The following is a 21969-nucleotide window of genomic DNA, read 5'->3' as shown; positions in this document are numbered from 1 at the left end:
TCCACATGGGGTCAATCCATGAGAAGTTGTAAAAGTCTTTAAAACAGCATATTTCCTGTTTAGCCATCAGTGCAGATGTGTATTTGATGTAAGGGAATAATTAACACCTATGTGTATAAAAGCTGTTTCTCTATGATTTTGATCAGTTCCAAAAGTATAATTCAGACATTTTGTCTCTGTATATTTTGTGTGGTGTCACCTATCTGACAATCTTATCCCCTTAATTTGCCTTTTATGACTCATCCTTTCTCAAACTGTAAGTTGATTATAGCAAATTTGGTAAGGGCTTCAAGTTCACACTTTAGCTAGGAATGATTCTTTTGAAGTAATCCTTAGGAGTTTCCTGTGTAATTGAAGAAGTGGGGGTAGAACCAAACCTGTCTGTTTAGTCAGTTCTTCTGAATGCAATGAGTTATTTTCTACTGATCAGTGAAAATATCTGATCAAAGATACAGATTTATTAATCTTGAAATATATGATCAAAATATATATTTATTAATCTCACATATACCTTGACATAAATCCCCCTTCCAACTTCAAATAGATGTAGGACACATGTGTTTGAATTGGCTTAAAGTCAGTGGTATTTGATGAGGATCAGCCGTAAACCTCATAGACAGTCTCTTATGTAGGAAGTTTGTTATTTTGAGCCTTCATGTTTATCAGTTAGGCATCTTTAAACTACAGTACGCCTTTAGTGTAGTTGGGGATATGATACTTCATTCTCCCTCTATGACTTGTAGTTGGGATCTGGGATGACATGCCCACAATTGATTGATATGGACCCATTTATCTATGAAACTTTCATTTTTGGGGATCCGTATTTTATAGGCCACTGGAGATATTTTGTCAGTAATGACAAAAGGACCTTTCCATGAGGGAAGAAATTTCTTCTCCCTAACCTGATCTCTTCCAAAGTTATAAAGATAAACTTTATCATTTATTTCATATTCCTTTTTGGATGTTTTGAGATCATAATAGGTCTTAGTGGCAGTTGCGGCTCTTTCTAAATTCCTTTGAGCAAATGCAAAGGCATATTGCAGGTGCTTTCTTAGGTTTTCCACATATTGATGTGTATTGGCAGCGTTTATCAAGTTTTGGTCTGATGTACGGTACAGCAGATGCTGAGGTAGAACCATTCTTCTACCAGTCATCAGTTCAAAAGGTGACATCTTGGTAGCACTACTTGGAGTTGCTCTTAATGCCATTAAGACTAGAGGTAGTTTTACATCCCAGTCTTTACCTGTTTCACTCACAAACTTTTTGAGGATTTTAACAATGGACTGGTTGTAACGCTCTACACCACCACTTGAGGCAGCTCTATAAGCAATATGGAGCTTTCTTTTAACCCCTAGTATTTTCCACATTTTGGTCATCACTTCGCTAGTGAAGTGGGTCCCCCGATCTGATTCCATTCTTTGGGCAAACCAAATCTGGAAAATACATGGTTGATGAGCAATGCTGCACATGTTTCAGCACTATTGTTAGGTGCGCTAATGCACTCTACCCATTTAGTGAACAGGCATGTCACGGTTAACATGTATTTGTTACCTCTTGATGATCGTGTTACTGGGCCAATAAAATCAATTTGTATATCTGACCATGGCATTACCATCCCCCTTTTCTGCAATGGCGCTCTATGCGTTGGTGCAGTGGGTTGGAACTGTGGGCAGATTAAACACCCTTGACAGTAGGTTTGAACATCTTTCAACATGTGTGGCCAAAAAGCATAATCACGTAATATTTCATACGTGAGTTTGGCACCACGATGACCAGATGTGGGAGCATCATGGGCATGTTGAAGCATTAGACCTCGGAACTTGGTGGGTACTACCAACTGCTGGATGCCAGTTTTGGAGGTTCTAATTAACAAACCATCCTGTAATTTGAATTGTGATTTAGATTTTATTAAGATTCTCAGATCTTCTTTGCCAATACAATCATCTTTTGAGATGGGGTTGCTTTCAGGATCTTCTATGTGTTTATAGAAGATGCCTACAATGGGGTCTTCTTTTTGACTAGTGATCAGGTCCTCACTAGGAGAATCCTTACTCCATTGTACCAAGTTAGGCTCACTCTGTTGTTTTGCTTGGTTTCTGGTAATGGCTTCTACCTGAATTGCACCCATTAAGTGGTCAATATTAAGGAGTTCTCCAGTTATGGCTCCTTGTTTGGCTAATGAGTCCGCAAGGTCATTGCCTTCCTTATCAGGACCTAGAACTCTGCAATGACCCTTGGTTTTTTTCCAGTGTATGGTTAAATCATTTGATACTACCAGATTATCAATCTCCAGAACAACTTGCCATGCTTGACTGGTTTGTTATTGCTTTTCTGCATGCCATTTCTTTTCCAAGTTGGCAGGTATTCAACAAAACTGTCACGCACATAATTCGAGTCAGTTATGATCACAAATTCATGAATACCATGTTCAATAGCCATTTCAATGGTTTTGAAAACAGCAGTTAGGTCTGCAACCTGACTGGATCTTGGTCCAATGTTGAAACCTATAGATATATTTGGGAATCCATTTGCCCCAGTTATACCAATGCCAGCGACTAATCTGCACTCATTATCAATAGTGGCATGGTAAGAACAACCATCAACATACACCCAAGGTAGTGTTTGACAATGGTCCTCATTGTATATTTTATATGGGGAAATCAATTGTTCCTCCAGAAAATCATCTTCTGATAATTCTTCCCCGGGATCTCTAGCAGTACAGTCGTGGAGCTCAGCAAGCCCTTGTGCGACTGGATTCTTTTTATTCTGCTTGTAGCGAATTTCTAATGGCCAGCCTTGCAAGGAAAGAGTCCACGCTGTTATGAGGCTATTAGACAAATTCCCATCTCTTATTCTCTCACTTTGCAAATATAGCAAAGGCTGGTGGGCCGTTTCTACAATAATTTTCTCGCCCTGTATATAGCTGCGGAAATTTTGTAGAGCCCATACGGTAGATAAGAGGGCTTTTTCGCAATCGTTGAACTTTATTTCTACTGGGGATAGATTTTTGCTCGCATAAGCAATGGCTTTGTTCAAATTATCATGCTTTTGGTATAAAACAGCACTCATGCTTACATCTGTGTACCCTGTTTCTAAGTAGAAAGGTTTGCCACCTTCAGGGTACGCTAAGCAAGGTGCTTGAGTGAGTTTTCTCTTCAGCTCTCTGATGGCTGTCTCTTGAGACTCACTCCAGTGCCATTTCACATCCTTCTTTAGAAGAAGTAGTAGTGGTTTAGCTAATTCTGCATAATTATCAATGAATTTGCGAGAATAATTTGTTAATACATTTTTAGAATTTACTATAGCTTCCACCTTTTTCTTTTGGGGATTTAATCCTTCAGAGGTAACTTCATGTCCCAAGAAGTTTACACGAGTGCGGCACCATTGAGCTTTTTGCAGGGATAATTTGACACCTGCCCTTTTAAGTTGGCTGAGAACGTGTTTAAGCTCTGCGATGTGTTTTTCAAAGTCTGTGCTTTTGATTAAAACATCATCAACATAAGATAAGGTCCCCCTTTCCAGTGCGTCAGGCATAGCCTTATGCACGAATACAGCAAATTCATGTCCAGAATTTATGTATCCAAATGGAAGTCTCTGGAATGCATACTGAACCTTTTGGAAGGAGAATGCTAGCTTATATTGGTCCTCTTCATGTACCTTTATGGTCCAATATCCCTGTGCACAATCAATGGCAGTGAATATTTTGGATCCCTGCATTTGTGCTAGGCACTGGTCAATGTATGGTACAGGCCAGCCAGACATGTATACTCATTTGTTTAGCTGTCTTAAGTCAGCACACAAACGCCATTGTCCATTGGGCTTAAGGACACCTAGAATAGGATTATTATAAGAGCTGTACACCTGTCTGATAATACCTCTTTCTTCCAAATTCCTTATGATCTCTGCAAGAGAATCATATGAGGCTAAGGGAAGTCTGTATTGTTTGACAAATACAGGTGGCGCATCAGGATCTGTTTGTATTCTTGCAATGTGCAAGTCTGTAGTACCACAGTCATAAGAATCCTTAGCGAAAATATCCTTGTATTCCATTAGGAGTTCTCGCAGCTGTTGGCGTTCATCATCGCTGGAACAGCCATTAGCTAAGGATATTTGCTCTTCGACTATTTGCTGAAATCCTGGAAAGATTTCAGGCTGTCCTATTTCATAGGCTTCTTCCAATCTAGAGGTGAGATCCCCTTGATTATAGTTTACATTGCTCCCATGACTCTGGGTATTGGGGTAATCTTGCTGTTTGATTGGCTGATCAAACACTAGAGAGGCTTCTTCAATTTTACAGATGCCTTCCTCTGAGCTGAAGGGATAAATAGACTGAATATTAAATAGACCCTCTGGCATGGATGCAAAGGATTGTTCTATTAATTGTTCTTCAGTTAGGTATCCTTCAGGTATTAGCCCAATTACATTATTCTGGAATCCAAAAGTGTAATAACTTGATTCCAGTGCATATCCTATGGTGGTTCCCTTGGATAATGTTATATCCTGTGGGGTCATGTTATGCACAACAATATGTATTGGAACAGTTCCAATATTCACCATAGGAGTGTAAGTCACTGTGACACCCAGATTTTGTATTCTATGGGAGAGGCAAATTAGTGTTTCAGAAGTTTTTAATTTCTGACCTCTCTTTACCTGTAAGGGTAAAAGAAATTTATCAGCCCCAGCAGGAATTATAACATTGCTAGATACCTGCATATTCACAGCATATGGTAATTGCTGGTTTGATTTCAGGGCTGTATTTTCATCCTGAAATACTCCAGGGTCCCCCTTTAACCTGCTCCAGAGGCAAGAATTAATCAAATCTATTTGTATGGCATATCTATGTAAGATATCATTGCCAATGTATATTTGATTATGGGGAGTATTTAAAACTAAAAACAGGTGCTTCACTGACTTATTGCCAATAGAGATAGATAATAAGCACTTAGCTGTGATGTTATAGCTTTCAGACCTGTCATCCAGGCCGTTGACACAGTGGTCTTGGGGAGAAAGATATTTAATCACTTTAGGTTCAACTATTTGCGTTAATAAACCTTCGCTTATATAGCTAGCTTCCTGTTTTAAGTTTATTTTAGCATACTTGGTTTTACCAAGGTCATGTACTTGTATAGGGATAAATAGATCCTCTTTAACTCTCTCAATCCCTGTGAGGTATTGAGCGTGGTCTCCCCCCTTAGGGATTTTATGATCCCCCTTGTGGAGTGATATGGTTAATACATCACCATCTAGGGAGATATTCGCTATCTTTCCAGGTGATATTTTAAAAGTATTACCATCAGAGCCACTAAAAGGAGTCTGATCATCTATTTGTAGAATAGTGATTTCAGGTGCAGAGTTATTCCTGAAATGAATCTCCACAGCATCTGGTTTCTCTTCCACCATGTGACAGCTATGTCGGGCGCGAGATATACCAGATTTTTCATAATTGATAGGCCGTTTAACTTGTGACCAAATTACATTATTTATGCAATCAATTATGGTGCTTAATCGCTTCAGGAGATCACTACCAATAATTAAACGATCAGTTGGCAGATCCACTATAATGACAGGGTGTCTTATGACCCTGTTCCCCAATTTAAATTTTAACCAGGCAGTACCGTAGACTTTTAGGGAGTCACCCCCAACACCTATTAGAGAACCGTCAAATTCTTTTATTTTAGGTTTGTGGGGTGTTAGCTCATTTAGCTGTGTGTAGTACCTGTGGGATAAGATAGTTGCCTGTGACCCAGTGTCAATTAATCCCCTGATAGGGTTGGAGACTGAATCTTGCAGCTCAACTAATACATAATATCTTCCTGCAGTTTCTACTATTTCACACATAAAATTGGCATTCTCACACATCTGTGGGCTTCGCCACGAGTTACCTGAATTCGCCGTGTCATTCGATGCAGAGGAACCTTCATACCTACCTGTTTCCTCTATGACAGGGTCGGCTGGATTCTTTTGTACTGCATCTGTGGAGATAAGGTTAGGAGAGAGCTGCAAGGGAAGAGTTTTGTTAATTTTTCCCGGATGAGGTTGCTTGTCATCACGGCTAAATCGTCCGTTTCCGGTCTGTGGGGAGATAACATGATTAGTATCATTGATATTTATTATTACATTTTGTACATCTCTCCCCTCCCCCTCAGGTGATGCTGCAGTATTTATGACTGTGCCTGTGGTCCACTGCTGACCACTGGCTGTACCCCTAAAAAAGTATTGTTCGGTTGCTGAGTCGTAGATTTTTTACTCATATTAGCGATTTGTTCGCTCAACCGATTTAACTGGGTAAACAGCATGTCTACCTGATTGTACAAGTTACCTCTACCCCTGGGTCTATCTCTTGGTGCCCCATTGTAATGATTCCTGGACCATTGGGGTCCCTCAGAATCAGGGCCGCTATTTCTATTCTGGCGTGGTTGCCCCTGGGGTTCAGCTTGTTCCGCATTAGTACTTTGGGGAGCATTATATACCTGGGGTGTCTGGTTACCCTGAGAATATCTTCGCCGCCTATTGTATCTACCCTTGCGCGGATACCAATTATTTGGTGAGTATTCTCTTTGTGAGTAATTATTCACCTGATTATGTCCCCCACTTTGGTTATAGTCTCCCTGCGCCTCAACCTGTGTAGGGGGAGGGGCAGAATTAAACCTCTGTGGAGATGGCCTGTTTTGACTGGCCACCTCTGCATAAGTCCTCTTGTTAGACTCCAAATTGAGGGGGCTAGGTGACACCCTAGTTTCTGCCACAATTTTGGGTTTTGACTCCTTTTTCACCCCCTGTTCACTGGACTGCTGAATAGAGTATAACTTTGTACTCTCTTTGATCAGCCATTCCAATGAGCAGTCCTCATCAAAATCTCTAGTTAAGTTGATTTTGATGGGTGTAGGCAGTGCTTCAAAAAATAAATTTACAAATTCTGAGCCATCAAATTTGGGATTATCTTCAGCCATACTGTACGCATTTTTCAATACAGAAAGGAATTCGATTGGACTCTGATTCGCACGACACTTTAAACCATATACCACTATTTTTGCGGAAGTTTTAGTGCGATATTGCCCAAATTCTTTTCTGCATTGTCGTTTTACCCCATTCCAGGAATGAATATTCATATCCTTTAGTGAAGCAAAGAATTTGTGATGCTTACTGTCAAATACCCAAGGCAGAAATTCAATTTTCAATTTCTCACTTGTAACATTCATTATAGCTAACGCATTTTCAAAAGCCTGTAAATGATCAATTACAGATGTTGTTCCCTTATTGGAGAATATGGGTACTGCGCGTTGTACGAAGGTGATTATTTTATGGGAATCATAGACTTTATCAGATTTATTTTGGGATTCTCTGTTAGAGTTTCCCTCCCCCGTGCCAGCTGCGCTACAGCAATCCTCTGGATTTACATCCTGAGGGGATTGTCTATTTGGGAAATCTACTTCTGACCCATTAGGGGTCGTTTGTCTATATTGTTCGATATATTTTTGTACCTCGTCCCTGACGCGTTCGCTAAAGGAGTTAGCATTATCTGCATTATTCTCACTGCTAATATAGGGGTTTTCATTATGGCGATATGACCTTTTTAAATCGCTTAATTCTCTCTGGCTTTGCGCAAGCTGTTTATTTAAATCTTGTATCTGCGTGATTAATTCTGTATTATGCTTATCTAAGGCGGTTAGGTTTTGGGCAAATTCATCCATTTTATTTTTGGCTATTTTTAAACCCTCTTCGCGTCTGCGCGAGGAACGAATACTATTTTCTAGCTCCTGTATTTGCAATCGTTTGTCTGTGACACAAAACGACATTTCGTCAATAATGCATAGTAAGAGGGGCCATCATTTTAGTATTAGTTCGTCTCGCTTTTTGAGAGCCTTGCATTGATTAATCATTAATAATTCCTGGAAGAATTCATTCTCTTCATTCCACATATTATTATTAACGGTAATATTTTTAGCCCTAGTTTCGAGCATATCCACAAAATCATTTAATTCACCAGCAATATTTAACTTCCCTTTAAGGTAACTTAAAATATCTTTCTTAAGGACCTGATCTTTAGTAATAGGTATGGTTATGGGACCAATTTCATTGCTATGTATAGAATTAAATGAGTCACTTCTGGCTACAGACATTATTATATTGGTTTAGTACTTAGTTAAACTAAAACGCTAATACAATTTTTGCCAATAAAAAGAGAGAAGGAAAAATTTTATATTTCAAAAAAAATATATTATTAATTTTGAAATATGAAAAATTAATATTCCGAAATATGAAAAATTAATATTTTTGATTAACTTTGAAAATATGAAAAATCAATATTTTGATTAATTTTGAAATATGAAAAATTAATATTTTTATTAATTTTTCAAAATTAATCTTTAATAATATTTCAAGATATTAATGTCAATCTTGAAATATGAAAATTAATATTTCAACCTTTCAAAAAAAATTATATCTTCAAAATATTAATATCGAAATATGATTTTTTTTTCCTCTTTTATAATAATTTCTATTTACTTACAAATATATTATATCAATTATGATGGATATTATTAAATTTCAGAACAGTGCCTCCAATTATTATGTCAGTATATTTATAAGAATCTTAGTAGTGCTATCCAAATAATAAATCAGTTTATGGCAGGGTTACAAACACAATATAAAAAAAAAAAATAGAAACCCTAATTAACCATGCATCTACTAGACCATACAATTAATATAAATACCTGAATTCTTTTATTTAGTTAATATCCATGAACATTTTTGAAATATATTTGCAATAAAAGAAATATGAAATAAATTTATATGCGTTTGAAAACCGACTATTAAGATATGCTATCCTTCTTACAAAACCCAGAAAAATATACCTTCACAATTCAGCCTTTTATTTATTTAACACAATGGGACTAAAAACCTTTAACATCCAAGCAATACAATTCTAAATAGTGTTTATAAAACAATAGGATAATATATATATTCTGCTATTTAACTGCAATTTATCCTAATACAAAATTAACTGACAATATCAGAACTTGCATAGATGAGTTACTTAGCCAATCAGACACAGATTTAAACAACAATACAATATATAGGCTGTGACTAGCAATTTGAAATACAATATACACTTCTGAATTATTATTATATATTTGCATAGATAAACCATTTAGGATTGGGATTAGTATCACAATACATAGGCTATGAAATGCTAACTTGAAATATTTCCTTAACTCTGCTACATATATAAATGTTTACTTTAAATGCTTGCATACAAACAGGCAGGCTAAGAGCTATTTAAGGTTATATAATACAATCTAAAAGCCCAATTTGTTCTTTCCAATTCAAAAATTGTAATTTTACTGTAGTGGCTATGCTTATAACTTATCTTACAAAAAACTTGTATACATCACCCAAATAAACAGCAATCCAGTTTCCAATATTTCTTAACAGGTCCAATTCACCTCAGAAATTCAAAATTGGGGTAAAGCATATGGAGTCCAATTGTAGGTGTGTGCTTTTGATTAATAACTGCAGCAGTTACTCCTTTCTGGGCCAGTCAACACAACAACCTCCTTCTTAGCCTCTATGCTGGGGTTTTAATCATCTGATTTCACCCCTCCCCTTTTTGATTATTTATCAGTCATTGGTGAATATTGGAAACGCCCACGGCCTTGTCCCTTTTCATTGGATTATCTTATATTTAACAGCCAAAAGGCTTTCTGGCTGTAGTTCTCTCAACATAACACCGGGTGGCAGCATTACAATTAGACAGTACAAATAAATGCAGCATGACAAAGAAATACAGTTATACATTAAAACATCTTTCTTTAAAATGTATAATAACTGCCATAATTTCTTGCACCAGTCTCTCCCAATATCAATTATAGGTGAAGCGGCATCAGATTAATTTCCTGATCGTTTTGATATGAAACATCACATATATCTAACATTATATTAAAATAATTTATATTTCATTTAGCCTAACAGAAAATTTATATCTCATAGTCATATCACATCAAAGTAACTTCTATATCTTCATCTCACTATATTTTAAAAGATGTATTTGAAACGTTATAAACATTTATTGCACATTCATATGATATGATATTTCATTTCATGCCGGCATTCCATCTGAAATAAAATAATAAGTGTCATTAATTATTTCTTTCCAGGTCTACAAGTATTTATTTATATTCTTAAAAACACAGAGGTTAAGTAAGATCTTTTATGTTTTCAAAACATATATATATATATATATATATATATATATATATATATATATATATACATATATATGCACATTCATTTCTATGTAGATTTGAGATTATCTGTCTGAAAAATATAGACAAAACAGAGGTTATTACACATTTTTGACTGACTAAAACAGTTACCTCCCAAGCTTAGTAAATATCCATGTAATAATAGAGAATTAGACAATTTTCAATTTCTATATTTGATACATTCTGAGGCATGCATTCAAACAGAAAGAAAATAAATAAATTGATGTCTATTTGCTGCCTGCTTATGTGAGCTTCCAGAGTCACACCTTAGCATTTGTCTGTGTTTTTCAAGGCCTCTACTGCTCCACATGGGGTCAATCCATGAGAAGTTGTAAAAGTCTTTAAAACAGCATATTTCCTGTTTAGCCATCAGTGCAGATGTGTATTTGATGTAAGGGAATAATTAACACCTATGTGTATAAAAGCTGTTTCTCTATGATTTTGATCAGTTCCAAAAGTATAATTCAGACATTTTGTCTCTGTATATTTTGTGTGGTGTCACCTATCTGACAATCTTATCCCCTTAATTTGCCTTTTATGACTCATCCTTTCTCAAACTGTAAGTTGATTATAGCAAATTTGGTAAGGGCTTCAAGTTCACACTTTAGCTAGGAATGATTCTTTTGAAGTAATCCTTAGGAGTTTCCTGTGTAATTGAAGAAGTGGGGGTAGAACCAAACCTGTCTGTTTAGTCAGTTCTTCTGAATGCAATGAGTTATTTTCTACTGATCAGTGAAAATATCTGATCAAAGATACAGATTTATTAATCTTGAAATATATGATCAAAATATATATTTATTAATCTCACATATACCTTGACAATAACTATCTAAAGGGAGCATACACCACTTAGTTGTTTATTGCTATGACTGTATTCAATATATGTATCTTGACAAGATTAGCAGACACTAGTCACTACTATATGATATTTATGTATACATGTATTCAAACCTGATAATAAGATTTCCTTTTTATAAAATGTTTTTTGTAATTCTTTATGACCACCTTAATATACCTGTTTCCAATATCACCAGATTCCACCTTTATTCACAAGAGGTGGTTATTACAGGCTCCAATTAAATTAAGCCAAACGTGAAATAGAATCTATGGACTACCTTTAAAATGTGTGTTAGGTTCCACCTGGAGTATCTTGATAAAGCCCTCCTAGGGTGAAACACGAAGAATTTACTCAAGCCATTGCTTCAATTACTACAAGGAAGGACTCACGACTCACACACACTAAGAGCTGCGATCTACCCCCCTTTTTGTGGACTCTATAGTCTGATACGGCTTAGGAGGTAAAGCCACTTCGAGGACCAAGGATCCAAGCAGCAGCCAAATTTTGTGTAGTATCTAGGAATCCTCACCGCAACAGCGTGGACCCATTCACACTGCTTACGAAGCGTGCACAGACCGCAAGCAATCAGAGGAGGGGTGTGCCACCTGACCACCAATAGTATCAGAGGTGTACCGTCCGGATATCGGCACGGATTACCCCAGTTAAGGCATTCAGACACTCAGCATTAACAGCTAAGGAGCTGTACATCGGCTTGGAGGCTGTTGTCATTACGGGACATTTCGAGTAAGGTACCTTACAAACTTACCACTGACTTTTATTTTGTACCCTTGATAGCGCTTTCCATTATCGGCTTCTCAGACACAAATATAGATGATTGGATCAGCTGTTACTGGATCTTTTACCTAGGGAGATGTCCCTATTTTTTATTAACTTTAGGTTTTTTAGGATATTGATCTGCACGATTTTTTAGTGTATTTAGAATAAACATTATTGTTGATTTTATCCATATCGATCTATTTTTTGACATCATACATTAAATATATTTTATATAGATGTGTCTGCTCACTTAGTACTTCATATCATCTACATATATATTTTATATAAATTTCATGTTTTGAGATATTTGTTTTTTGGTACAGTGAACACTCAGTACCATACATCATCTAACCTATATAACCTATAGAGGTTTTTTATGTGATGAGAACATCGTTCTTGAATATGCAGTAGTATAAATCCTAGCTGTTTTTTACAGCACCAGTTTTTTCACTTTCTACATGTTCATTGCTCTGTCTAAACTACTACGGAGGAGTAGTTTTTATTACTAGGCCCTTAGGATTTATAGTTAGCTCCAACTCTCACTCTTACACTTTAAGTTTGGAAGTAGCACATACTTAACAAGAAGTGACATAATCATGAACCTAATGCTGCATTTTAGGCCACCAAAAGTCCTGCTGAAGATGTCCTTTGTGTACCTGGATGACTAGATAAAGGGTTATCATGAATTATTTGCAGTATCTCAATACAGAGAGAAGGTGGAATATATAGGCGTTGGTCTCCGCAATATAGGTTGTCAGAGGATTCTTGTAACTGGTGTATGGGTATGGTAACATCAGTAAGAAGAGTGTTTCTAGCTTAGTAGAGAAATCAGTAACCATACCAATGATACGAAAAGAAACTGAATATTTCTATTATCCGTGTATATTATAATGGGTTGCTCAGTACCTTCTAGAAGGTGTCTCCACATTTTGAGAGCAACTTTTATGAATATCAGTTCCTTCTCACCTACTGGATAATGAATCTCTGCTTCAGAGAGGGTTCAAGAATGGTAATCAACTGGGTGTATTTCTCCGGTCTCTGGTTTTTTCTGTGATAGAATGGCCCCTAATGCATATTCAGATGCATCCACCTCCAATATGTACTGAAGTGAAGGGTCAGGCATCTGCAGAATTGGTTTGGAAGTAAAAGCTTTTTTTAAGTAAACCGAAAGCCAATTGGGTCTCCAATGTGTAGGTAGTGGCACCAGTCAACCGTGTAAGTGGTTTAACAATAGCAGAGAAGTTGTGGATAAACTTCCTATAGAAGTTGGTGAATCTGAGAGATTGTTGTAAACATTTTTTATTCCTAGGTACAGGCGATTGTAGGATGGTATCAATTTTATCCTCTTCCATATGGATTCCACCCAAAGTGAGTTTGTATCCAAAAAAAGTGATCTTTGTGGCGTTAAAGATACAATTCTCAGGTTTTGCATATAGTTGGTGTGTGCAAAGTCTAGATAGCACCTAACGTACATGTTTCTTTTGTTCAGGTTCTGAACTAGAGTATATTAAAATATCATCTAAATAGATAACTACACAAACATCAAGGAGATCCCGAAAAATCATCATTAACAAAAACTTAAAGATGGCGGGTGCATTACAAAGACCGAATGGCATGACAAGATATTCATATAATCCATATCGTGTGCAGAATGCAGTCTTCCATTCATCACCCTCTTTGAGACATACTAAATTATAGGCTCCTCTAAGATCCAGCTTGGTGAATATTTTTGCTCTTTGAAGCCTTTCAATCAACTTTTGTCCTTGTTCTTTACAAAGAACATGCCAGCACCTGCTGGAGAGGTGGAGGGCCTTATGAAGCCTTTTAGTAAGTTATGTTCTAGATATGTCTTTAGTTCTTGGAGTTCTGGCTCAGAAAGAGGTTTATTTATTCTGGTATGGAATGATTGTCCCAGGCTCTAAATCAATAGGGCAATCATAAGGCTTATGGGTTGGTAAGATCTCTGCATCTTTGTTTTGCTGAAGTCATCTTGAAAATCAACATAATCAGATGGTAAAAATGGAGTTGTTGCTTGCATAATAATACCATGTTGTAAACGGGTTTGGTTGCAATAGGAGGACTGGAAATCCAATTTGGAGTCATGCCAGGATATTGTTGGTGAATGGAGCTGTAACCAGGTGATTCTAAGTATTACAGGGTAGAGGGGAGAAGGTATGATATTGAATACAATATGTTCTGTGTGCCAAGAAGTAGTAGTAGTAGTCATCAGTATGGGTATTGTATGGTGGGTGATGGGTCCATTGGCAATGCAAGATCCATCAATCACTCTGAGTGATATAGAATTTGATTTTTTTATAGTAGGCATTTTTTTCCTTCTAACGAGTTCTGAATCAATGAAGTTTCTGCAGGCTCCGGAATCAAGGATAGGGTTAAGTTGTAGATTGTTTTGATCCCACTGAAAAGATGCGGAAAGAGTAAGGTAATTAGGAGAAGTCCTTTTCAAGGAAGGGCAAGTGCCAACATCATGTTCTTTGGAAGCACAGTAGAGACCGAGTTTTTTTCTCCTTCTGCGTTGCTTTTCTTCAAAGGATAGGGGTCCTCTTATGAATCCTATCTTCATAGGTTCAGGGTTAGTAGATCTGGATGGAATAGCAACTTCAGTAGTATAGAAGCGTCTTTATTGTTGATCTGTATGAGAACGTTCTGATCTCCTCTCACAGAGTTTTCTGTCTATAGAAGTAGCTAAGGTCATGAGTTCTTCAGGTTTGCCTGGTAGTTTCACTCTGGATAGTTCATCTTTTAAACTTTCAGTAAGACTGAGATGGAACTGGTTACAAAGACTGATGTTATTCCATTGTGAGTCTCTCGCCCACCTCTTAAACTCCACAATGAAGTCTTCAACCGTCCTTTTCTCCTGTTTTATGCTTCTTAGAACGGTTTCCGCCATGATTTGGATGTCTTGGTCTGCATACATGGAAGACATTGTAGCAAATAATTCGTCCAGGGAGTTTAGGATAGGGTCATTGGACTCAAAAAAGGTATTGGCCCAAATTCCGGGCTCCCCCCTAAGGTAGGAAATGACAGTACACACCTTAATCCAGTCAGTACTGTAAGTCTTTGGTTTAAGCATAAAGAGGAGTTTGCAGGAATTTTTGAATTCACAATACTGTGACCTGTCGCCAAAAAAACTTTCAGGGGCACTGACGGGTGGTTCTGGATTGTCAGGGGGTACATGACATGCAGCCAACTGGTTAGCCACTGCAGCGTTAAGATTAAGATTCTGATTCTCTGTGTGTAAATCTTGGAATCGCTGAGTGAGAATATCAACTCTTTGAGTGAGGTTCATTAAATGTGATACCATCTCTAAATGCTGCATTTTATTTTATATATATATATATATATATATATATATATATATATATATATATTTTATTTTTTTAAGGTATATATATATATATATATATATATACACACACAAAAAATGAGGCATGGTTATCTATCACACCTTGAATGTGCTAACGAAAGGAGATTTGAAATTCCTGTATAATGTAAAAAGGTTATTAAATACACACCAGAAGAGGTATTTCTATGCAGGGAAAACTGGAAATGATTTATAGGAGAAATGACTTCCACGTCTCCTCGGCAATTTAGTATAGTCTTTAGTCTTTAGAGGAGTAGCTGGTTTTATATTATCCCCAAAGCAGAGGAAGGTAGAGGGCACAGCTGAAAAAGTCCCAGGTTTAGTTATAGTTAATATATATCAGCAAAAATATATATAAAGTTATTTAGTTCATAAGCAGTAACAGTTGGTGAGAATATTTGTAATGGCTGCACAATATTATGCAGAACGACAGCTGCAGCAGTCGGTATGGTGGTTTGAAAAGGACTGCACACAGTGAGTATACAAATAGAAGTGATGGTTTAGAAATGCTGAAATAAGTGTACCTGAATCCGGATACAAGAGCTGGATGTGAGAGCAAAAGCGGTAGCGCTACCGGATAGATGATCCCAGACTGATGTAGGCAGACAGGGACAATCTTGATAAGGAAATGCAGAAGGAATTCCAAATTAAAATAGCAAGAGGATTAGCAACAGGCTACTGGGAGAACAAACACACACAAGCTTGAATGATAACCAAGCACCTCCCATATAGAACAGGTGCCTTTTATAGAATGCTGACATCATAGAGAGGAAGAGAAGAGACTAGTTAAAAGTGCAGGCACATTAACCATATGTGTAAATAAAACACAGAGGCCTAGATTTAGAGTTGGGCAGTAGCCTTCAAAACCAGCGTTAGAGGCTCCTAACGCTGGTTTTGGGCTACCGCCGGTATTTAGAGTCAGTCATTAAAGGGTCTAACGCTCACTTTCCAGCCGCGACTTTTCCATACCGCAGATCCCATTATGTCATTTGTGTATCCTATCTTTTCAATGGGATCTTTCTAACGCCGATATTTAGAGTCGTGTCTGAAGTGAGCGTTAGAAATCTAACGACAAAACTCCAGCCGCAGAAAAAAGTCAGTAGTTAAGAGCTTTCTGGGCTAACGCCGGTTTATAAAGCTCTTAACTACTGTACTCTAAAGTACACTAACACCCATAAATTACCTATGTACCCCTAAACCGAGGTCCCCCCACATCGCCGCCACTCGATTAAAATTTTTTAACCCCTAATCTGCCGACCGCCATCTACGTTATACTTATATACCCCTAATATGCTGCCCCTAACACCGCCGACCCCTATATTATATTTATTAACCCCTAACCTGCCCCCCACAACGTCGCCGCCAGCTACCTACAATAATTAACCCCTAATCTGCCGACCGCAAAGCGCCGCCACCTACGTTATCCTTATGTACCCTTAATCTGCTGACCCTAACACCTCCAACCCCTATATTATATTTATTAACCCCTAATCTGCCCCCCTCAACGTCGCCTCCACCTGCCTACACTTATTAACCCCTAATCTGCTGAGCAGACCGCACCGTTACAATAATAAAGTTATTAACCCCTAATCCGCCTCACTCCCGCCTCAATAACCCTATAATAAATAGTATTAACCCCTAATCTGCCCTCCCTAACATCGCCGACACCTAACTTCAATTATTAACCCCTAATCTGCCGACCGAATCTCGCTGCTACTGTAATAAATGAATTAACCCCTAAAGCTAAGTCTAACCCTAACACTAACACCCCCCTAAGTTAAATATAATTTAAATCTAATGAAATAAATTAACTCTTATTAAATAAATTATTCCTATTTAAAGCTAAATACTTACCTGTAAAATAAACCCTAATATAGCTACAATATAAATAATAATTATATTATAGCTATTTTAGGATTTATATTTATTTTACAGGTAACTTTGTATTTATTTTAACCAGGTACAATAGCTATTAAATAGTTAAGAACTATTTAATAGCTAAAATAGTTAAAATAATTACAAAATTACCTGTAAAATAAATCCTAACCTAAATTACAATTAAACCTAACACTACACGATCAATAAAGTAATTAAATAAAATACCTACAATTATCTACAATTAAACCTAACACTACACTATCAATAAATTAATTAAATACAATATCTACAAATAAATACAATGAAATAAACTAACTAAAGTACAAAAAATGAAAAAGAACTAAGTTACAAAAAATAAAAAAATATTAGAAAAATATTACAACAATTTTAAACTAATTACACCTACTCTAAGCCCCCTAATAAAATAACAAAGCCCCTTTTACCTTACCAGCCCTGAACAAGGCCCTTTGCGGGGCATGCCCCAAAGAATTCAGCTCTTTTGCCTGTAAAAAAAACACATACAATACCCCCCCCAACATTACAACCCACCACCCACATACCCCTAATCTAACCCAAACCCCCTTAAATAAACCTAACACTAAGCCCCTGAAGATCTTCCTACCTTATCTTCACCATACCAGGTTCACCGATCCGTCCTCGGAAGTCTTGATCCAAGCCTCGGAAGTGTTGATCCAAGCCCAAGCGGGGGGCTGAAGAGTGACGTCCATCCTCGGGCTGAAGTCTGGATCCAAGCGGTTTAAATTATATTTAATTTAGGGGGGTGTTAGTGTTAGGGTTAGACTTAGCTTTAGGGGTTAATCCATTTATTACAGTAGCGGCGAGATTCGGTCGGCAGATTAGGGGTTAATAATTGAAGTTAGGTGTCAGCGATGTTAGGGAGGGCAGATTAGGGGTTAATACTATTTATTATAGGGTTATTGAGGCGGGAGTGAGGAGGATTAGGGGTTAATAACTTTATTATAGTAGCGGTGCTATCCGCTCAGCAGATTAGGGGTTAATAAGTGTAGGCAGGTGGAGGCGACGTTGAGGGGGGCAGATTAGGGGTTAATAAATATAATATAGGGGTCGGCGGTGTTAGGGGCAGCAAATTAGGGGTACATAGGGATAATGTAAGTAGCGGCGGTGTACGGAGCGGCAGATTAGGGGTTAAAAAAATATGCAGGTGTCAGCGATAGCGGGAGCGGCAGATTAGGGATTAATAAGTGTAAGGTTAGGGGTGTTTAGACTCGGGGTTCATGTTAGGGTGTTAGGTGCAGACGTAGGAAGTGTTTCCCCATAGAAAACAATGGGGCTGCGTTAGGAGCTGAACGCGGCTTTTTTGCAGGTGTTAGGTTTTTTTTCAGCTCAAACAGCCCCATTGTTTTAGAATTACAAAGGAAAAGCATACACTCAGACTGCACTCCTAGGTCAGGTTGCAAGTTAGTTGCAAATAATAATCACTTAGTTGCTGATCCAAGGTTGGAATGCGGGGATAGGAATAGACACTAAATTAAAATATAACTTTTATTGGGTTTAATAATTAAAATAGGAAAAATCATTAAAACCACACTTAAGTACCGACTGTAGTTTATAGAAATATAATAACCGATTTTTAGTTCAATTAAGCAGTTATGCCTGCTTGCGTGCAAGCCTAATGTACCTATCTATCGTAGTACATAACATATAAATTACAAGTAGTAGTGATAGGTTGGCTTGACACTCTATATGAGTAAGTGTGTGAGAGAGTAGAGTAAAAGGTAGGTCCACTTTTATTTAGGCAGGTAGTTAGACCATGACTGATTGAATGTTGTCATAGATGAGCTAGATAGACTAACGTTGTGATAGCACACAATAGTGTAACTCGATGTACATAAACTTCTCCTAGATATTCGTGTGATAAACCTCAATATTGGAAAGGTAGATATAACTATAGGAGAGAGGTTGTGCTAAAATTATGGTTAGAAGCTTGCCACGTATTTATCTTAGCTTTGTAACATTCACAGGTTCACTTGTTATATTATATCCGGCTTTGTGTTACGGTTAATTCACCATGTATCATTTGGCCGGTATGCCTATATATTATATTAACCCAAAAGAGTTGTAAATAGTACGGTTAATGCTCTTAGTATTGTTTAGCCGGTATGCATTTATATTCTATTGACCCAAAGGGTTAAGGCAAGTGAGGTGCCAATTGAACGTTTGTAGCGTGGGCTCTATTAGAGCTGAATGGATATTGGTCGTGCAGCGTCTAAGCAATTGAAGTATCAGTCAGGTGTGAGTTGGATAGGCTCAGTATTGTTTAGCCGGTATGCATATATATACTATTGACCTAAATCGTTGTAAATAATACGAGGCAAGTGAGGTGCCGGTCAATTGTTTGTAGCGTGGGCTCTAATTGAGCTAAGTAAATGTTAGCCGTGCGGCGTCTAAGCAAGTGAGGTATCAGTCAGGTGTGAGTAGCGTAGACTCAGTTAGAACTGAATGGATATTAGTCGTGCAGCGTCTAGGTCAAACACGTCCTCACACACTTAGTTCTCATATAGAATATTCAATTTAGTGATGGTAATAGCAATCTGGAATAGAGTCCCATACATTCACTCTCAAACACACTTGTAAATTAGTACAGGATAACTCGAATAACTGAAATATTATTTCATGATAAGTATTATTAAAGGAGATTATTACTCCATCTAGTGACTACAGTAAAAGTTCAGTAGCTTAAGGCTAATATAAAACACAGGAGCTCCTAGGACTCCTCACCAATGCCCTAACGTCCCTAACATGTTTCGCCACTTAGCGTGGCTTTTTCAAAAAAGCCACGCTAAGTGGCGAAACATGTTTGGGACGTTAGGGCATCGGTGAGGAGTCCTATCAGCTCCTGTGTTTTATATTAGCCTTAAGCTACTGAACTTTTACTGTAGTCACTAGATGGAGTAATAATCTCCTTTAATAATACTTATCATGAAATAATATTTCAGTTATTCGAGCTATCCTGTACTAATTTACAAGTGTGTTTGAGAGTGAATGTATGGGACTCTATTCCAGAACGCTATTACCATCACTAAATTGAATATTCTATATGAGAACTAAGTGTGTGAGGACGCGTTTGACCTAGACGCTGCACGACTAATATCCATTCAGTTCTAACTGAGTCTACGCTACTCACACCTGACTGATACCTCACTTGCTTAGACGCCGCACGGCTAACATTTACTTAGCTCAATTAGAGCCCACGCTACAAACAATTGACCGGCACCTCACTTGCCTCGTATTATTTACAACGATTTAGGTCAATAGTATATATATGCATACCGGCTAAACAATACTGAGCCTATGCAACTCACACCTGACTGATACTTCAATTGCTTAGACGCTGCACGACCAATATCCATTCAGCTCTAATAGAGCCCACGCTACAAACGTTCAATTGGCACCTCACTTGCCTTAACTCTTTGGGTCAATAGAATATAAATGCATACCGGCTAAACAATACTAAGAGCATTAACCGTACTATTTACAACTCTTTTGGGTTAATATAATATATAGGCATACCGGCCAAATGATACATGGTGAATTAACCGTAACACAAAGCCGGATATAATATAACAAGTGAACCTGTGAATGTTACAATGCTAAGATAAATACGTGGCAAGCTTCTAACCATAATTTTAGCACAACCTCTCTCCTATAGTTATATCTACCTTTCCAATATTGAGGTTTATCACACGAATATCTAGGAGAAGTTTATGTACATCGAGTTACACTATTGTGTGCTATCACAACGTTAGTCTATCTAGCTCATCTATGACAACATTCAATCAGTCATGGTCTAACTACCTGCCTAAATAAAAGTGGACCTACCTTTTACTCTACTCTCTCACACACTTGCTCATATAGAGTGTCAAGCCAACCTATCACTACTACTTGTAATTTATATGTTATGTACTACGATAGATAGGTACATTAGGCTTGCACGCAAGCAGGCATAACTGCTTAATTGAACTAAAAATCGGTTATTATATTTCTATAAACTACAGTTGGTACTTAAGTGTGGTTTTAATGATTTTTCCTATTTTAATTATTAAACCCAATAAAAGTTATATTTTAATTTAGTGTCTATTCCTATCCCCGCATTCCAACCTTGGATCAGCAACTAAGTGATTATTATTTGCAACTAACTTGCAACCTGACCTAGGAGTGCAGTCTGAGTGTATGCTTTTCCTTTGTATTTCTAATATTTATACTCATACACCATGCACCCACATCTAGCCATATTGTAGTGGCATAATTGAAGATATAAACAGGTCTATTACACAAAGGTAGTGCCATTGGTAATTTTTGAAAATTAAAGCCCCATTGTTTTCTATGGGGGAATCGTGCACGAGCACGTTTTTGAAGCTGGCCACGTCCGTAAGCACCGCTGGTATCGAGAGTTGCAGTGGCGTTAAATTATGCTCTACGCTCCCTTTTTGGAGCCTAACGCACTGAAAACCCAGCCATTCTGTGAACTGTAAATACCAGCGGTATTTAAAAGGTGCGGGAGAAAAATAGCACGCGTAGCTAACGCACCCCTTTGGCCGCAGAACTCTAAATCTAGGCGAGAGTAAAGCTATTAACTTCTAAACTGCTATCCCCACACATCGCAAACACTAAATAAAGTTATGAACCTCTAAACCGCTGTCCCCCCCACATCGCCAACACTAGATAAAGCTATTAACCTTGTCATGAGATGCAGGACACATAGAAGGTACAACACTATTTTATTGCAGAGCATAGAAGTATACAGCTTGTACAACACATCCAACTTAGTAACTGCAACATAGACAATA

Source organism: Bombina bombina, chromosome 4, assembly GCF_027579735.1.
Source record: "Bombina bombina isolate aBomBom1 chromosome 4, aBomBom1.pri, whole genome shotgun sequence".
Taxonomy (NCBI): Eukaryota; Metazoa; Chordata; class Amphibia; order Anura; family Bombinatoridae; genus Bombina; species Bombina bombina.
This window is presented reverse-complemented; position numbering follows the sequence as displayed.